General features: G+C 41.0%; 1 long non-coding RNA gene across 1 annotated transcript; it reads left to right on the forward strand.

The window, feature by feature from the left end:
* Window positions 1–11,039: 11,039 nt before the first annotated feature.
* Window positions 11,040–12,664, forward strand: LOC144824768 (uncharacterized). The gene is made up of 2 exons (XR_013609106.1): window positions 11,040–11,425; window positions 12,212–12,664. It is a non-coding gene; the product is annotated as an uncharacterized LOC144824768 (long non-coding RNA).
* The last annotated feature ends 3,854 nt before the right edge of the window (window positions 12,665–16,518 follow it).

Here is a 16,518-nt window from a genome sequence, read left to right on the forward strand (position 1 = left end):
GGAGCTCACGGGCTAATTAAATTTTTCAAAAACCAAGTAAACGCACACTCAGGATACCTGAAAATTCCACAGATTTTATTGGCAGTAACGCGTTTTGACTGTTAAGGTAGTCTTGATCACACAAGGCAGTGTATCCTGTGTGTGCCTACTTGGTTTTTGACTAAATTATAAACGTAGCATTTAATTTACAGGCCCTGGGTACAAGTAGTACCATTTTACTAGGGACTTTCAAATAATAAGTCTGCCAAATGGGTGTTAGCCGATTCTACCATGTTTAAAGGAATGTTCAAATGCACTTTATCACTGATTAGCAGTGGTGAAGTGCACAGAGTCCTAATGCAACACAAACAAGAGCAGCAAAAATGTAGGAGTAAGGCAAGATTTTTGGGGGAAGACCATCCAAAGGCTGACAATCTAACATTCATTATAGTCATTTCCACCAACTTGTGCGTGTTCCACGTAGTTTATTGTGTCCTTCGTTTAGTTTTATTTCACTCTAAATGAAATACGCATCCAAATCTGTGCTAAGGCAATGTTTCAGACCTGTTCCTTAAGCAGCTGTGCTGCCCGCTGCTTTTCTGACATTTAAACTAGATTGCTCAGAGAGGTTTCCCATTACAGTCAAGGCGGCTTCTATTCCCCTGGCAGAACTCAAACTCATTTTCAACACACAGAATAATTTTATGCTTTTGACACTTGGGCCATTGTTGCACACCTCTCAGGAAACCCCACAAGAATTCAGGTCTTGTAAAGCTCTCAAAATAATAAACTCTGTAATTAGCTGAAGTTTAATCAAGCATCTATCTAGCTCAGTCCAAATTAAACGTAATGATGCAATTAACAGGACTTCATTGTCCAATCAAGTCTGATCAATGGCTTATCTTAACTGTACAAGAGAGGAGGGCAGGAAGGGATACTAATGCGATGAAGGGAGGGAACTGCAAGAATGGTTTGCACAATACTAAAATTGTAAAAATAAACAAATCAATCAATAAGTTCAGGGGATCAAAATTGTTGTTAGGAGCAACAATTTTTTTTCTGATCCAAGATTGAGGACGTCACTTGGTATAGTAAATAAAACAATACATTTTGGATTGTGCTAAACCACATTTCAGCAAATGGTGCAGGCTGGCTAAAATGCCAGCTGCTGTCCCCTTCAAGAAATAAATTATAATTAGAAAAATTTTAAATTGAAGAACTACGAGGGGTGGGCAAGCAACAGAGGAGTACATGAGGATGTCACAGGGGAATTAACTAAAAATGAGACTAGGGCTGAGTGGGGGTAGAAGTGAAAACATTGGGAATGATAAGCATAGGCGTGAGAGAGCAAAACTGAGCGTGGGGAAATTTGATAGGAGAGAAGCACACAGGAGAGAGCAGAAAGCGAGCTACGAGCAACACAGAGCGTGGCAGGGTGGGGATTTGGAGACCTGGAAAACACATGCACTGTCATCGATTTCTTAAAGAAATAGAAAAAAATACTTCCCTAAAAGTGATCAGCGCAAGAAAACGGACCATCAAATCAAATGTATGGTAAAAAAGCTATGCTCCACGGGAGGGGCAAACATAAGAGGAAGGAAATCCACTGACTTAAAAAGGAAGGAAATAAGAATGACTATAAAGCCAACCTATACAAGTAATGGCTGGGCTCAAAGACTGCTGTAATTTTCCTGGATAATTCACAAATGAAATATCTCAACCAGGGGTGTCTGGTAGGGGACAACTAAAAAGGAATGCTAAGGCAGACTGTACATTCATGGAATTTGCTATATAAGTTGCTTCAAAAGGCTAAAATAAATGGTGGTGTCTTCTTATTTTCTACATAACACACCAATGGTGGTAAAGAAAGGTTCCAGATTTGTTACCATTTCAGGAGTTAAATTGGGGAATAAGAGTGTGCTCACTCACTAATTAGTGTCATGCTTCATCAAAGGGCTGCTACTACACACCCTGTGTTACCATGATACCATCATCAGTGGTGGAGCCAGAGATAAAATTTCAGATAGTGGATAATCTTTTCATTGCAAAAAAGTATTTAAACTGCTTTGTAGATGCCCTATATATATGAGTATATTTATTTGTGGGTTCCTCAAGCAGGATTAAAAACCTATAGTGATGGTCTTAGTGCATAATTACCCACCATCCACCCATGGAGGTTGTCTACATATTTTGGCACATCATTGAGTGTTGCTAAGGGTCACCGGCCTTCGTCAGGACTAGGAGATCCCTGTTCTGAGTCACTGTCTCTGTTATTCTGTAGACCTAATTAATGGACGGTTAAAAACGGGTCTTATTTCCATGCAGTGACCTTACTTGTGACCCAGATAACAGAGGAAACAAGGTATTCCTCTGCAAGGAAATATTACATTTAGTGAGTAATTCCTGTGGAAGGCCATCTATCAATTGACATACAACCTAATTCGCCACAGATTTGACATTCATATACATAGTACTACATGTAGCTCTAGTTGGTTGTTAAGGTGAGACACAGCAAACGGTGATGCACTGCACACAACCAGAAGTAAGGTGAGCAATTCAGTGAAAAAACATTATCTGGATGAAATTATGGGTTCTCTTACCCAGTTGTTGGAAAGCTATTTCCTAACCTGGGGTGAGAAATGGGGCATTGCCCTGTTGTCACACTGAGTATAATAAAGTATAGTGTTAATGAGTATGGCATTATAGTTATTGCAGTGTCACAGATAACAAGTTATGTTTACAATTTGAAATGCTCCTGAGTCATGAACAACCCGCTGCTATCGGTGGTTACAAACCAGTCACATCTGAATCAAAAGCAGTCCCCCAACCACTTACTTGTCAAGGGCCAACTCAGCTGTGGGAACCGCTCCCCTGCCCTCTGTAGACAGCGGCAAACTCCCCAGTGGGCCATAGTGATGGGACAGTATAGGGCAGACCTATTTGAAATCTAGAGCGCTCACTCTCTACCGCATGTACTTCAATAGTGTTAATGCGGAAGAATGTTTTAATGTATGGTCCATCACTTAAGGAGGCGGGCCATTGTACCACATGGGCGGACTGCATTAACCCACCTGACGTAATGATGTCACGGTATGGGGCAGTCCTGAATGTCATCTAGAGGGCTAACTCTTTCATCTGAATACTTCAATAGCGTCAATACGGAAGAATATGTTAATGTGTGGGAGAATCCACAGCAGGCTGAAGCAGGAACTGAGCATCTAACCTGAAAGTCACGGAATGACACAGAACAGTAGGTGGGTGGAAAGAGATGTAAGATCAGGAGAGAGTACAGAGGGTTTCTCTCAGGCAAGAGAGCGATACACCAGGGCTTGACCATGTCCTGTGTGCAGTTTGTTATAACTTTACTTAAGATGGCCACCTGAAATCTCATTGAAGTCTCGCATGATTACATGGTGAGACCCCAGGGATCAGAGACAACATGTAGATTGTACCTCTTCGCCATCAACAATTTCTTCAAAGTAGTCGATTCAATTTAGTACTTAAGCATGCAGCTGATACTACTATAGGGCATGTAAAAGACCTTGTCACCAGGAATGTGCAAATGAGGTTTAATGCAGACCTGACCTTCACCCTTGTCAGTTCGTGACTCACTAGAAAATTACATTACCTGAAAATTCTTCTTACCTGAAAATTCTTCTGACCCGCCTGCCAGACACCACAAGGAAACAACATACACACAGAAACTGGCGCATTTGTATGTTTTTTTTACACTTCACAGGTGCTAATAGTTTATCCCAAAATTGCAAATAAATTATTGAAAGGAGGAAACTAAATACAGCAGATAACATACAGCAATGAATTACCACTGCACCCTCCTGCAAACTTAAATTCTGATTTTTCTGCATGACACAGTACGGTGATGCTGAAGTGGGGAAGGATGGTACACAACCAGAGGTGCACTTACAACAGAAACACTGAGCATTATGCAATGTATCCAATTCCCCGAAAAGAGGATCATTTTATTTATTTATGCTCTTTAATATAGCACGTACTTTACCCGAAAGTGTCAAAGCCTTGACAATAGAGCAAAATACATTACATAGGAAAATTCAGAGTAACATGGTAGTAGGTGACAATACGTAAATCTACAACAGTTACTCATGGTGGGTGTTACATAATTCCAAATTACATAAACATTAACAATTTCATATTAAGAAAAGTTGGAATGATTAGGGTTGTGTAAATATATAATGCAAATTTACAGAGTTGAGGTGGAGTGCTGCACCACCTCTTTCGTGAGTGTCAAGTTTCAGTCGGAGTCACGCCATAGGATGTGAGGACAAGTGCCTGGTGGTGAGCTAGGCGAGGAGTACTATTGGTAAAACATCTTTGGACGAGAACAGATTTAAGGCTTTTTTAAAGATCCGGAAAGAGGTGGTGGTGCGAAGGTTGGGAGGTAGTGAGTTCCAAATTCTGGTTGCATTGCCTGAGAAACATTGCGTCATCATTCTTTCCCTTTTGAAAGTTAGAGGTTTGAGCAATAGAATTTCAGCATTGTGTGAGGATCTGGAGCCACCAAAAATTGTAGGTTTGTCAGCTGGAAAGCGATGGGTTAAGTTTGAATGGCTTTATGGGTGATACAGGTAGTCTTAAATATTGACCTAGCTTCAATAGGAAGCCAGCAAAGAGTGATCAGTATAGGTGTGATATGGTAGCTTCTTGTGGCCCCTTGGACAAAACACGCCACTCAATGGAGGGTGGATTTTAAAGGAAATTGGTGGGTCTTGGAGAAGGCCTGCATGGAGAGATTTACAGTAGTCAAGTCTGAAGAGTACCAGTGATTGAACAACAGTTTTCAGGTCTTGTTCAGGAATGAAACATCAAATTCCCCAGAGAAGGCACAAGTAGTATTGTGCATTTTTGGCCATGGTGTTGGTTTGGGATTGTTTGGTTAAGGGCCTTATTACACCCCAAAACCAGAGTGGCCGTCCCTGGAGCGCTAGATGGTTCACCCATCGTATAATGACTACGGTGGTGGGTTCGCCACTGGCAGTGCCGGACTGGCCGTAGCTGGCACCAGGCGTTTCCCGGTGGGCCACCAGCGTTGGGGCCGGTATTGGGCCCCTGGGTGGCCATTTTTGTTACCGAGGGCCGGCTAAATCGGCAACCTGTAACAAAATTGGCTGAAACCGACCCTAACAAACAGCTCGGCCCCAATGCCCTCCCCTACCCTCCCCAGGGGCTGACCGAGCAGCATGCCAGGGCTTGTTTTGGTCCCCAGTCCAAAATATGCTCGCAGTGCAGTTGCTGCAGCGCCAAGCACATTCCGAGTTTTCTCACTGCCCTCTTCTCCTTGGCAGTGAACCTGCCATGAAAAGGGTGGCAATAAGGAAACTAAGGGTGCCTTACCGGGTCCCTCGTGCCTCTGTGCACAAATGGCTTATGGTATGCCCCCCTGCCTGTATGCAACCCCATGTTCCTGTATGGAATGAAATGAACAACATAGTCCATTTCGGTCCGTGAAGAAACGTGCTATGACGTTTCCTTTGCAATGCCTTTCTAAGGCTCACTGTTTGGGGCTGCCAAAGCACTGTCCACCGGACCAGAAGAAAACTCCTAATCTGGCTGGTGGACGGCTTTAGCGGTGTGGCAGTGGGGCGCGGGCGTGGCCTAAACCTTTGGTCCAGGATGACTCCTAGGGATTTGGCACTGTCAAATAAGGTAGGTTTGCTGTTAAGAATGTTCAGATTCTCCATCCATGATTGAACATGAGGTGGAGAGTTTGAAGTTCAGATGAGAAGGAATTTGGTTTTAGAGGGATTCAATTTTAGGTCATGAGACATCATCCATTCTTGGATGGAGCTGAGAGTGGTGCGAGGAGTGAGATTTCTTGTGCAGAGGGCACCTTGAGGTAGTGTTGGGTGTCATCAACATAAAGGTGATAAAAGATTCCAGTCTTTTTTAGAAGGTCTCCTGACGGTTCAGTGTAAAGATTGAATAGGGAGAGGGGAGCAAAGAAAGATCCTTGCGTGACACCTTGATTCTACAGTCAGCGACTGCCTTTGAGGTTGAGAGCTAGCTTTCAATTTTAGTCATCTGAGTTCTGCCTGTGAGGCATGATTCAAACCATTTTTAAACAGCACGCCGTCAAAACCCATTCCTTCATTTATATCCCAATAGTGTGCAGCACAAACATCCTACTTACTCTCTGAACCAGCTTATTCCAGGAAGAATCCATCTCACACCTCCGCCTCCTTAACTCTAACATAACTATTGCTGTTTGCACAGTTCACAGTACATTTAAACCTACATAATTTTTATGTCTTTATAATGGAGGATCTGGGTTGGGTTACACTGTGGCAAACCATCCAGCATGATCTTTGCAATGCTCTAGAGGTGGGTTGCTGTGACTCAGACAAGGGCTATTAACAAATTAAGGGAAAAAGAAGAAAGGCTGGGTCCTGTCTCTGACCGGCCGGACCACTCTTATAGACTAAACAAACCAGATTGCCGGGCAGTGTTAGTTAAATGACAAGTACACACCTAGTATAATTAATTGCTAGGCTGACAAACCATCTGTGTTTTGGTCACTTGTATTTTATAAAGAAAGATTTTGAAAAAATGTTTATGGCAGCAACAAGGATTCACATCACATTTACAAAGGTTCACAGGTGCATTGAAAAAACCATAAAGAATACATTAAATCAAAAACATACACATATAACAATTGTGTTAACATAAATAACGACAACTATAGAATGCCTCAAAAAAATATTTTTCTTTGTAGAGGCACCAATCCTGAATGCAATTAAACAAGCGGTCAACTAGGATAACACACTAGCCTACTTGTTATGACCACCACTAGATACACATAAAGCGGTTCAACATATGATGCACAACATAGGAAGACACAAAACTATGCAACAGTGTAGAGTTGTGTATGGGTTATATTCCTATTGTGCCCTAACAATTCAGTATCTGGGTGGAACAGGACGCATTCTATAGTTGTCGTTATTTATGTTAACACAATTGTTATATGTGTATGTTTTTGATTTAATGTATTCTTTATGGTTTTTTCAATGCACCTGTGAACCTTTGTAAATGTGATGTGAATCCTTGTTGCTGCCATAAACATTTTTTCAAAATCTTTCTTTATAAAATACAAGTGACCAAAACACAGATGGTTTGTCAGCCTAGCAATTAATTATACTAGGTGTGTACTTGTCATTTAACTAACACTGCCCGGCAATCTGGTTTGTTTAGTCTATTAACAAATTAAGCATCTATCTTTGAAAATGTCTCCTCATGATGATTCAGGAGTGTTTGAAGAATCGATAATAAAATTATTGCTCTGCTCTCATATTTGAGATGATTTAGGTGTGTAATTGAATGCCATTCGCAAAAGAGGTTGCCTGCCTGGTCATTCACTGCATTTCTTGGCTTCTTCCACTCCTTTTGTTGCTCAATTGCTTCATCGTGCAGGGTCTAATGGGGATCCAGGAACACTGAATCACCAGACTGCATGGCCTGGACACTCTAACATCTACTGGCTAGTATGGCCTTCTGCTTCCAATCCACTTGGAGCAATCTAGAAATCACCATTGCATATGCTGTTTGCAGCATGGTGTATAGGGGACACACACACAGTATGTTGTAGGGGAGCAATGTGATCCTTTCAAACATCATCACTTACTGCACCCATTTTTAAAGTGGCCCCGGGCATCCAGTCCATTGGTGGTGGGCGTGGGTCCCAGACACAGAGCCATAGAGCTGGTACGCGCTGCCTGAAAACACTTCCTGGCTCTGTATCAGGAAGCTTCTGGCCAGATATCATTCTTCTAGCCCATCACCCCTAAATCTCCCCATTCTATCCCTTAGAGCCTGTGATCTTCTGCTCTTGTTAAATAATGGAGATGTGGACAAAGACACAGGTGATTCACTCATTTTCTGTATAGCACTCCATTTCAAATGTGGGAAAACACTGTCAGTCACAGCATTTGCATAGTGCTACATAGTACCTTGTGCCTCCTTCCCAATTATGCAGTTGTGCCTGGATCACATTAAATACATGCACATCAGCAGTTTATGGGGTCTCGAAACCATCACAATGGTTCAAAACGTTAAATGATCACTGTTGACATCTGGTGTGATTTGCAATGCATGAGTTTGAATCCAGCAGGGCCACTCTCCGTTCACTCTTCCTAGGATGATATATTATCAATGAATTGTTATTTATCATAATTTGAAAATCAAAAAACGGTGCTATTATATGCATTAAAATTATGATTCCTAATATTATTAATATTATTATTGTAAGCAGTAGTAGTAGTAATAGTAGTGGTAGTAGTGGTAGTAGTAGTAGTGGTAGTAGTATTGGCTGCAAGCAAAATATCCATGACTGACTGTGCTGCTTTTCCTTCTTACCCATTTTCTTATGTCCCTCAGTGTTTATGTTTTATTGAGTTTTGGAACTGGCAAAGACCATCTAGATTTCATTTACAATAACGATGACAAAATCAGAACATGAGGGTTTGACTAACATGACAAACATTTCAATATATATATGTCCAATAGGAGATACGCAGAAATGCAGGTTGGCTTTTGTTGTTTGGATCTGCCCTGCCGAACCAAGTAACACCTCCTTGGGTGACGTAACGAGTGCATTCTAGTGAGGAGTTCTGTACTGTGTCATGTGCCGCTAATTGGCTAATGGTTTTCCCTGGTCTATGCATTGGATGTTTGTTCAGTGGGGAGAAGTGCTGGATGTTATGTGCTGGGCGACACTGTGTCATTGGTTGAAAATGACCAATGGAGCAACTAAAATTATTTTCATGTGAAGGTATGTGATTGGTCTATTCGTTACATGGGGTAGTATGGTTGCATGATTGGTTAAGAACATACCATTGGAGCAGCTCTTACTATTTATGTTTGAAGGAGTATTATTGGTCTGTATGTTGCACAGGATAGAATGGGTGGAGTTGTATGATTGGTGTAATTTAAATTAAAAGTGGAATGATTTGTGGGATTATTATTTGAATGGTGCCAAAATGTTCGTGGTGTTTCTATCTCATTTTCGTGAAGTGATACGGCATTCTCTGATGGGATATGTTGGACAGTGAGTGTTATGGAGAGTTTGGAGTGCTACCTTGTTGAATGGATTTATGAGTGTGTGAATGTAAGGGGATATGTTGGTTGTGTATTTTTTTTCTTCGAATTTAGGTATTCTTAATTTTTGAGTATATGAGAATTAGTTGAGTGTTTGATATATTTAAATATGTAGCTTAAAGTGATACAGCAGGCGTTTCTTTTTAAACTGAGAAATGTCATAGGAAGAACAAGAGCAGACAGAAGTTTATTTACATTTTTGGGGTACATTTGGTGGTGCTTAGAAGAATATATGGAAAGGGGTATGGTGAGCTTGAAGATGGAAGGTGATTATGTTAGAGTTTGGATGAGTTATTTTTGATTGATTTGAGTGTGTGCTAGAGGTAGGTACATGCTAGATATTGGAAGGAATGTCTTGTGAATGGTGGCCCACATGCATCAAAGTAGATTGCATTCGCAATCGTCATTTTTCTGAGAAAACGGGCGTTTGCGAATGCAATCTACTCGGCTGAGATGCATCATTCTTGGTGTGCATTTTCGGTATTTTAGAAATCCTATTTTAGTATGCGAGTCCTTAAATGACTCGCAACGGATGCGATTCGGTTTAAAAATGGAAAACTGCCTATGCATCAAAGTTTAGAAGATGCGAATTCTGTAGAACTCGCATTTAGCATTTCTGAAATTTAGAACAAGTCAGAGTTGGTGTAATTTTTTCGCAAGCTTTGGAAAGTTTGTACTGTGGACGGTGTGGAAGTCGTGACAGCAATTAAAAGTGTCAGAGTGCATTCCCAAACTGTGTGAATGATGTCAATTGTCAGGGCATGGGCTGATCTAGTGCGACCTATGACCTTTTGAGAATGTCAGATGCAATATGTGTTTTTTTCCAATTAATCCTGCATTTGCACAGGTTTTGGTTAATATTCAGTGTGTTTCTGTGGAAAATGAACACATTCAAAGGGTGAGAAATGTTGCTGAATGAAAAATTATTTTCACATGATGTACTGAGATTTTCACTTTTAAATGTATTTGTACTTCAACTTAAGATTGTCTTTTAATTTTTTACTCCTATATTTGCATGCACTGTTAAGGGTTGCAAACCAGCTTTTCTGATGGTCTTGCTGATTGGCAGCTCCCCTATATAAGGCAGGGTTTGCCTGCATCCACTGTTGCTGTCTTTCAGAGAGCAAACAGGAGGCTTTCACAATGGCAGCACTTTTCTTCCTTGCACGCCGCCACAGATTGAGAATAGGAGCAGGTTTGAGGGGAAGGCAGATAGAAGAGAGAATTTTTAGACTTAGGATTACTTTGCTTGGTCAAACTGAAGACCAAATTTATGATAGGTACCGGCTTACTGGTGACTTAATAATTGATTTAATTAATGATTTGGATCCCTTGTTGCAAAGGGAGACTCGCAGGACAAATGCTATCCCTACTCATGTTCAAGTCCTGTGTTGTCTACACCTGTTAGCGTCTGGTTCTTTTCAGGGGGTGGTAGCTATTGCTGGTGGTGTATCCCAGAGCTCTCTGTCCAGATTTTTCAACTCTTTTTTGGATGCAATGTTAAGTAGAATTGGTCATTACATAAAGTTTCCTTCTACTCAACAAGATTTACAGAGAACTAAAGTGGATTTTTATGGTATGGCACAATTTCCACATGTGATTGGATGTGTTGATGGGACTCATGTACCTATTTGTCCTCCATCTGAAAATGAGTACATATTCCGTAACAGGAAAAATTTTCATTCTCTGAATATTCAGGTGATATGTAACTCCAAGACCATCATAACTGACATAGTGGCTAGTTACCCAGGGAGTGCCCATGATTCTTACATTTTCAAACATAGTGCAATACATGCCAGACTTCTAGCAGGACAGTTTGGAGATGGTTATTTGCTAGGTAAATGGTTTTATCCATTTCAAATTTAAAACTTGTCCTTCTGTCACACTTACCAAGTAATACATATCTAAAGTAAGTGTTGTTTTCTTTTGGTTATAGGTGACAGTGCCTATGGAGTCAGGTCATACATATTGACTCCATACCTGAACCCAGCAAGTAGAAAGGAACAACATTACAACCAGTCACATAAATCAACGCGTAATGTAATTGAGAGAACATTTGGTGTGCTTAAATCAAGATTTCGCATACTACATAAGACTGGTGGTAGTTTGCAGTATAATCCAAAAACATGCTGTAAAATTGTTGCAGTCTGCGCCATGCTGCACAACTTGGCAACTGAGAGAGGCATACCTTTGGAAGAAGAAGACATGTTACCACCAAATGACAATGATCCCCAGCAACCCCCAGCAAGACAACATGGACCAGAGGCTGCAGAAGGACGGATAAGGAGAGCAGAAATTACACAGAATTATTTCTGAAAAGGTAACATGCTTTATTTTCATTTCTCTACAAAAAAAGGAATTTTGTACTATGTAACCAAAGACATGTACGGAATATACAAAGTAAATTTATGTCATTTCTCAAAAAAAAACACCAGGCCTCTGTCTATAAATGAGGATCTTCATTTCAGTCAATGATTAAATGTGAAAATAATTATTCATGAAAAATGCCTTTCACAAATAACTTGCTTGCATACTACTTTTTACGCCCACGCACACCCAAAGCCTTTGCATTTTTATTTCCTTCATCCATCACCGTGTGGCATCCTTCCTTAGCAAATCTAATACTTCTTCTTGACCCACCAAAGGTCCCTTCTGGTGGATTAACTTTTTTCCCACCCATAGCACTATCATCCTTTGGTTGAGTAATTACAGGTACATTATCACTGTTACAAGCATGCTCTAAGGAAACCTCTCTCTCCATTCCCCTTCTTATTGCCACAAATGAAGCATTAATTTTATCATGTATTTCTGCATTTTGCTTGCAAATTTTGGATAATGAATTGGAAATTCTTGATAATAGTCTGTTCTGGCCATGTAAGCTTGTCTGTTGCCTAAGGTGCCTATGAACACTTTCCTTATGTTGCAATTTCATTACTGTGCAAATTGATTCCAGTGACTTTGCTATACTGTCCATTTTTTCAACAGTAGCCTCTTGGGTATATTTGAAATCATCAGCCATCTTCTTCATAGTGCTGTGCATGCCTGCTATGTTTTTGCACATAAACTTCATGTTTCCTTTTATAATTCTAATGTCTTTTCCTTGCAGACGCTGTATTTTTAATATTTTATCCTCTACAAGACTTCCAGTGGTGGACCCCTCCTCAAACATGGACACTGTTGAGGTCCTTGGACGCCTTCTAAAAAATTGGCTTTGCCTCCTTCGCCTACTAGGCCTGGCATTGTTGGCTGTTGGTGTGGGGTCTGGTATTGAGACTGCATTTCTTTGAGTACTTTCATCCTCTGATTCAGTTTGCAGTAATTGGCGAACTCTATGCCTTTCATTTAATGTCTCCTGTGCTGTTGATGTACTTGGAATGTTGGCATCCTCATTTATTTGAATATCTAAGTTATTAAAATCTCTTAAATCTTGCTCTATCAATTCTTGTAGTAATTCTGTGAAGTAAAAACAGATATTTTGATTGGAAATTGCTTGGCTGTGATTAATAAAGAAATTAATTGTACCTCATGGATGTTGTCTAAATAAATTTTGGTTATTTACTAACATATCTGTGTTTCTGGATTTTTTTATGAGAAGTAAAACTTTTAAATGTCAAGCATTGTTTTCAAAAAACTACATTAACCATGATGCATTACTCTGACCAATCTAAATTCCCTTTCAGAAAGGCAAGTAGTGTTATAAATGTAATTTACCAAGCATGTCAATGTTGCAACATTCTTCCATCTACTGCCTTCACTATGGTACTTGAAAACTATATCATTCATACACTTACATTATCAAACACATGTTAACTTACCTTCAGAGGGAGTGATGAGGTCTGAAGTGTCTATGTTCATGACACCAACAACTGCCTCAGTCAAAAGTGTCCCTTCCACGAGGTCTTCCAAAGGGGTTGTTGGTGTGTCTTTGGGGGGGCCACCTCCAGTTTTGTTTGCTGATTTTATTCTTGCAGCTATCTTCTCCTTAGCGCGACTGCGCAAGTCATACCACCTCTTCTGTAAATTGCAGATTTCCCGGTGAGCCACTCCAACTGCATTCACCTTTGACTGAATGTTGAGCCACACATTCCTTTTTACAGCATCAGGCACTTTGTGGGACAGTTTTCCAAATAACTGTTCATGCCTGTCTGTCACCTCCTCAATCAGAATTTCAAGCTCTTTTTCTGAAAATTTGACTTTTCTTTTCCTGGAGGGCCCCTCTGCCTCTTGATTTTCCATGTCCTTCCTTGTCAAAAACACAGACTGCAGCAAAAACAACCTTCCTCACCAAGCTCTGAGATCAACTGCCAGAGCTACATTCAAAGGAAACATCAGGTGTCCCTGATTGCCTTCTGAGGCTTTCAAATAATCAGACTGCATCAATTCATCAACTGTGCTGTTTTCGCATTTTGCGAAATCGCAAAATGCGATTTCGCGGTATGCGATTTCGCAAAATGCGGTAAAAAGCGCGAATCGCATTAAATTGCGATTTTTTGCGAAACGCAAAAAAACCGCGAAAATATTGATGCATACCATTTTGCGATTTCTTATTTGCAATTCCTTAAAAATCGCAAATAAGAAATCGCAATCTCCCACTATGATGCATGTGGGCCGGTGTCTCTTTAAGTTGTGAGGAATCATTTACCGGAGGAATGATAACTTGAGCATTCGCTATTATTTTCGCTGTTGGAAGATGTCTAAGATAGGTTCATAAATATATTTATGGGAGTATTTTTGTTAATTAGAATGAATCAAGAAAATGTGATACTGAGTTTATTGTTTGTTCTCCAAATAGTGGTTAGGGAAATTTTGAAACAAGTGTGCTATTATTAGATATTCGGATTATGGTAAGTAGGTAAAGTGAAATAAATGTATTGAGCACAATCTGAAACATGAGCTGTCTTGCCGCGGTATTTCCACTTGTTCTAGTGGGGCAAGGGAGATGTGTGGTCGGTAGCCATGTTATCTGTTGATGTTTTTATGTTTTTTATGCGGTTTTAAACAAGTGATGTATATATTTATTTACAGCCCATACCGCCTGATTCATCAAGCTAAATTGCACTCGCAAAGGGCAAGATTCTCATCCCAAATGCAAAATTCGCTATTTAAGAATTCGCACATTTGCGAAGAATTGAATTTAAGGAATCTCTATTTGAGATTCCTTAACTGCAATTCATGAAGCATTTTAAAATTGCGAAAATGCAATTTTGGGCCGCTATTTACCGAGAGGTCAGACCTCTCGGTAAATAGCAAAAACTTAGAAAAATGCTTTTAAAAGCATTTTTCTAAGTTGCATGTTGCACACACACATGTCCTTTGGACATATGTGTGCGCAACACCTGTTTCAATTTGCATTTAAGGGGTGCTACAGGGTGTCCTTTGGACACCCCTGGCACCCTTTAAATCGCTATCTTATTTGCGATTAGCTAATTGCTAATCGCAAATAAGGAATACTCCCCATTCATTCCTATGGGCCTTTTGGCCCATAGGAATGAATGGGGAGTTATTCCTTATTTGCGATTAGCAATTTGCTACTCGCAAATAAGGAATGTGTAGGAATCGCTATTTATTTAGCAATTCCTACATGAATACCGTTTTGCGAGTCCTTAATAGCGATTCGCTATGAATCGCTATTAGGGGCTCGCAGAACGGTCCGTTGATGAATAAGGCTGTAAGTCCCCTTGAAGGGACGAAACACTTTGGCTGGGCTGAAAATATATGAATGAAGAATAAAAGTGTTTGGAAGATTCAACCTTATAACTCCTGTGCAATAATGGACTGAATTAAGGACTTTCCATTTTGCCGGAGTTGCTGGCGTTATATTGATAGCTATATGGTCCACCCCCTCATCTTTCTTTAGGTTCTGACTGGAGGATTCCCACCAGAACAGAACCTTGGGGACTATGTAGAGCAGTGGTCTTTAAACTTCTTAAAGCTGTGCCCCTCCAATGTGGGGAAACAAAAGCACTGGTCGCCCTCCCCCTCAATTTTTCCAAATTATTCTATTAAACTGTCAATGTTTAAAAATGTTCAGACTTATTTAAACATTGCAGTTAAGTTCTGTTACCGTTTTACAAATCCAGTCAAATACATGATTGCCAAATATACCATTCTGGTCAGACAAGCCTTTCTAAAGTGTACAAGCATCCACAGTGTGATTATTTGAAATGGGTGGAGGTTTTGAAGACTGTTTGGAGTCCCTTTCTTTTTTACACCTTCTCCCAGCCAGAATATAAATGACAAAAGTTGTTAGTGAAGGCCCATTACAAAGCAGCTTACTGCGGCTCATTTTTTTCTTCTGAAAACAAAGGACTGTTATCAGCATAATGCTTCTTTTGGCCAGAGCCTGGTGCCACCTCTAGGGATCACTTGAGACCCCCCCTAGGGGGTCCGCCCCTCCATCTGAATGCCTATGTCATAAACTACAGACTGTCCAAAATGCTGCCGCTTGGCTGGTGGAGAGAATTCCTGCTAGACATCACATCTCTCCACACCTTTGTAAACTGCATTGGTTACCCATTGCAAAGAGATGTGTATTCAAGGCCATGACTCTGGCTTTTCGTGCTTCTAAGGGCATTGGTTCGGCCCATCTGAAAAGCACTCTGCGGCCGTATGTTAATACCAGGACATTACGTTCTAATTCCCTACTTTTCCTGGAAACTCCAAGATTCAAACGAACTCGTGCTGGAGGGAAAACATTCGAGGTTTGCGCCACTCAGCGTTGGAACAAGCTTCCGGTTGCCTTACGTGCTTGCCAAACAGAATCGGCATTCCAAAAGTCTCTGAAGACTCACCTTTTTTCCACATAATGTTTTCCTCTGTTCCTACGCCCCCTGTTCCCAGATTTATCAGCGCTGGGACGCCCCGTTGGGGCAGCTGTGCGCTTTATAAAACACACAAATAAAATAAATAAATACATCTGAAGACCCCTGGTGTAGAGTGATACCTGACCTCTACCATACATTGTTGCACAGTTACATCCAAGGCGCTTCCAGAGAGCACCAGTACTCAGCGTCATTGTGGGTATTGTACTGTTGGAAACATACAGAGGCCTACATAGCTATTAGAACCACAAGGGCTTCACATTAGGTGACGGGAAGTGGTTCTCCCTGCATTTGTGCTGTTGCAGCACCTCACCCGTGGCCGAAGGAGAAGCCGATTATGCAGCGCCGACTGCCCTAGTCAACTATCCCTGTGGCCCGCAGCACTCTGGAGTCTGCCTGTGCTGGCTGGAGTGAGCGGATCATGCTGGAATGTCCTGCTCACAGCACACAGAGCACCCCCTGCTGGCACATGCTTCACACCACACCCTTTCCTGAGGGGAGCTGCAAGCTCTGCTTGAGGCTTTGTGTGGTTGTGGTAAAGCAGTGCTGAGGCAGTTGATGATCTTTTTATTTGCTACTATGCCTGGGAGGC

The sequence above is a fragment of the Lissotriton helveticus genome, chromosome 3_1 (genome assembly GCF_964261635.1).
Source record: "Lissotriton helveticus chromosome 3_1, aLisHel1.1, whole genome shotgun sequence".
In the NCBI taxonomy this organism is placed as follows: domain Eukaryota; kingdom Metazoa; phylum Chordata; class Amphibia; order Caudata; family Salamandridae; genus Lissotriton; species Lissotriton helveticus.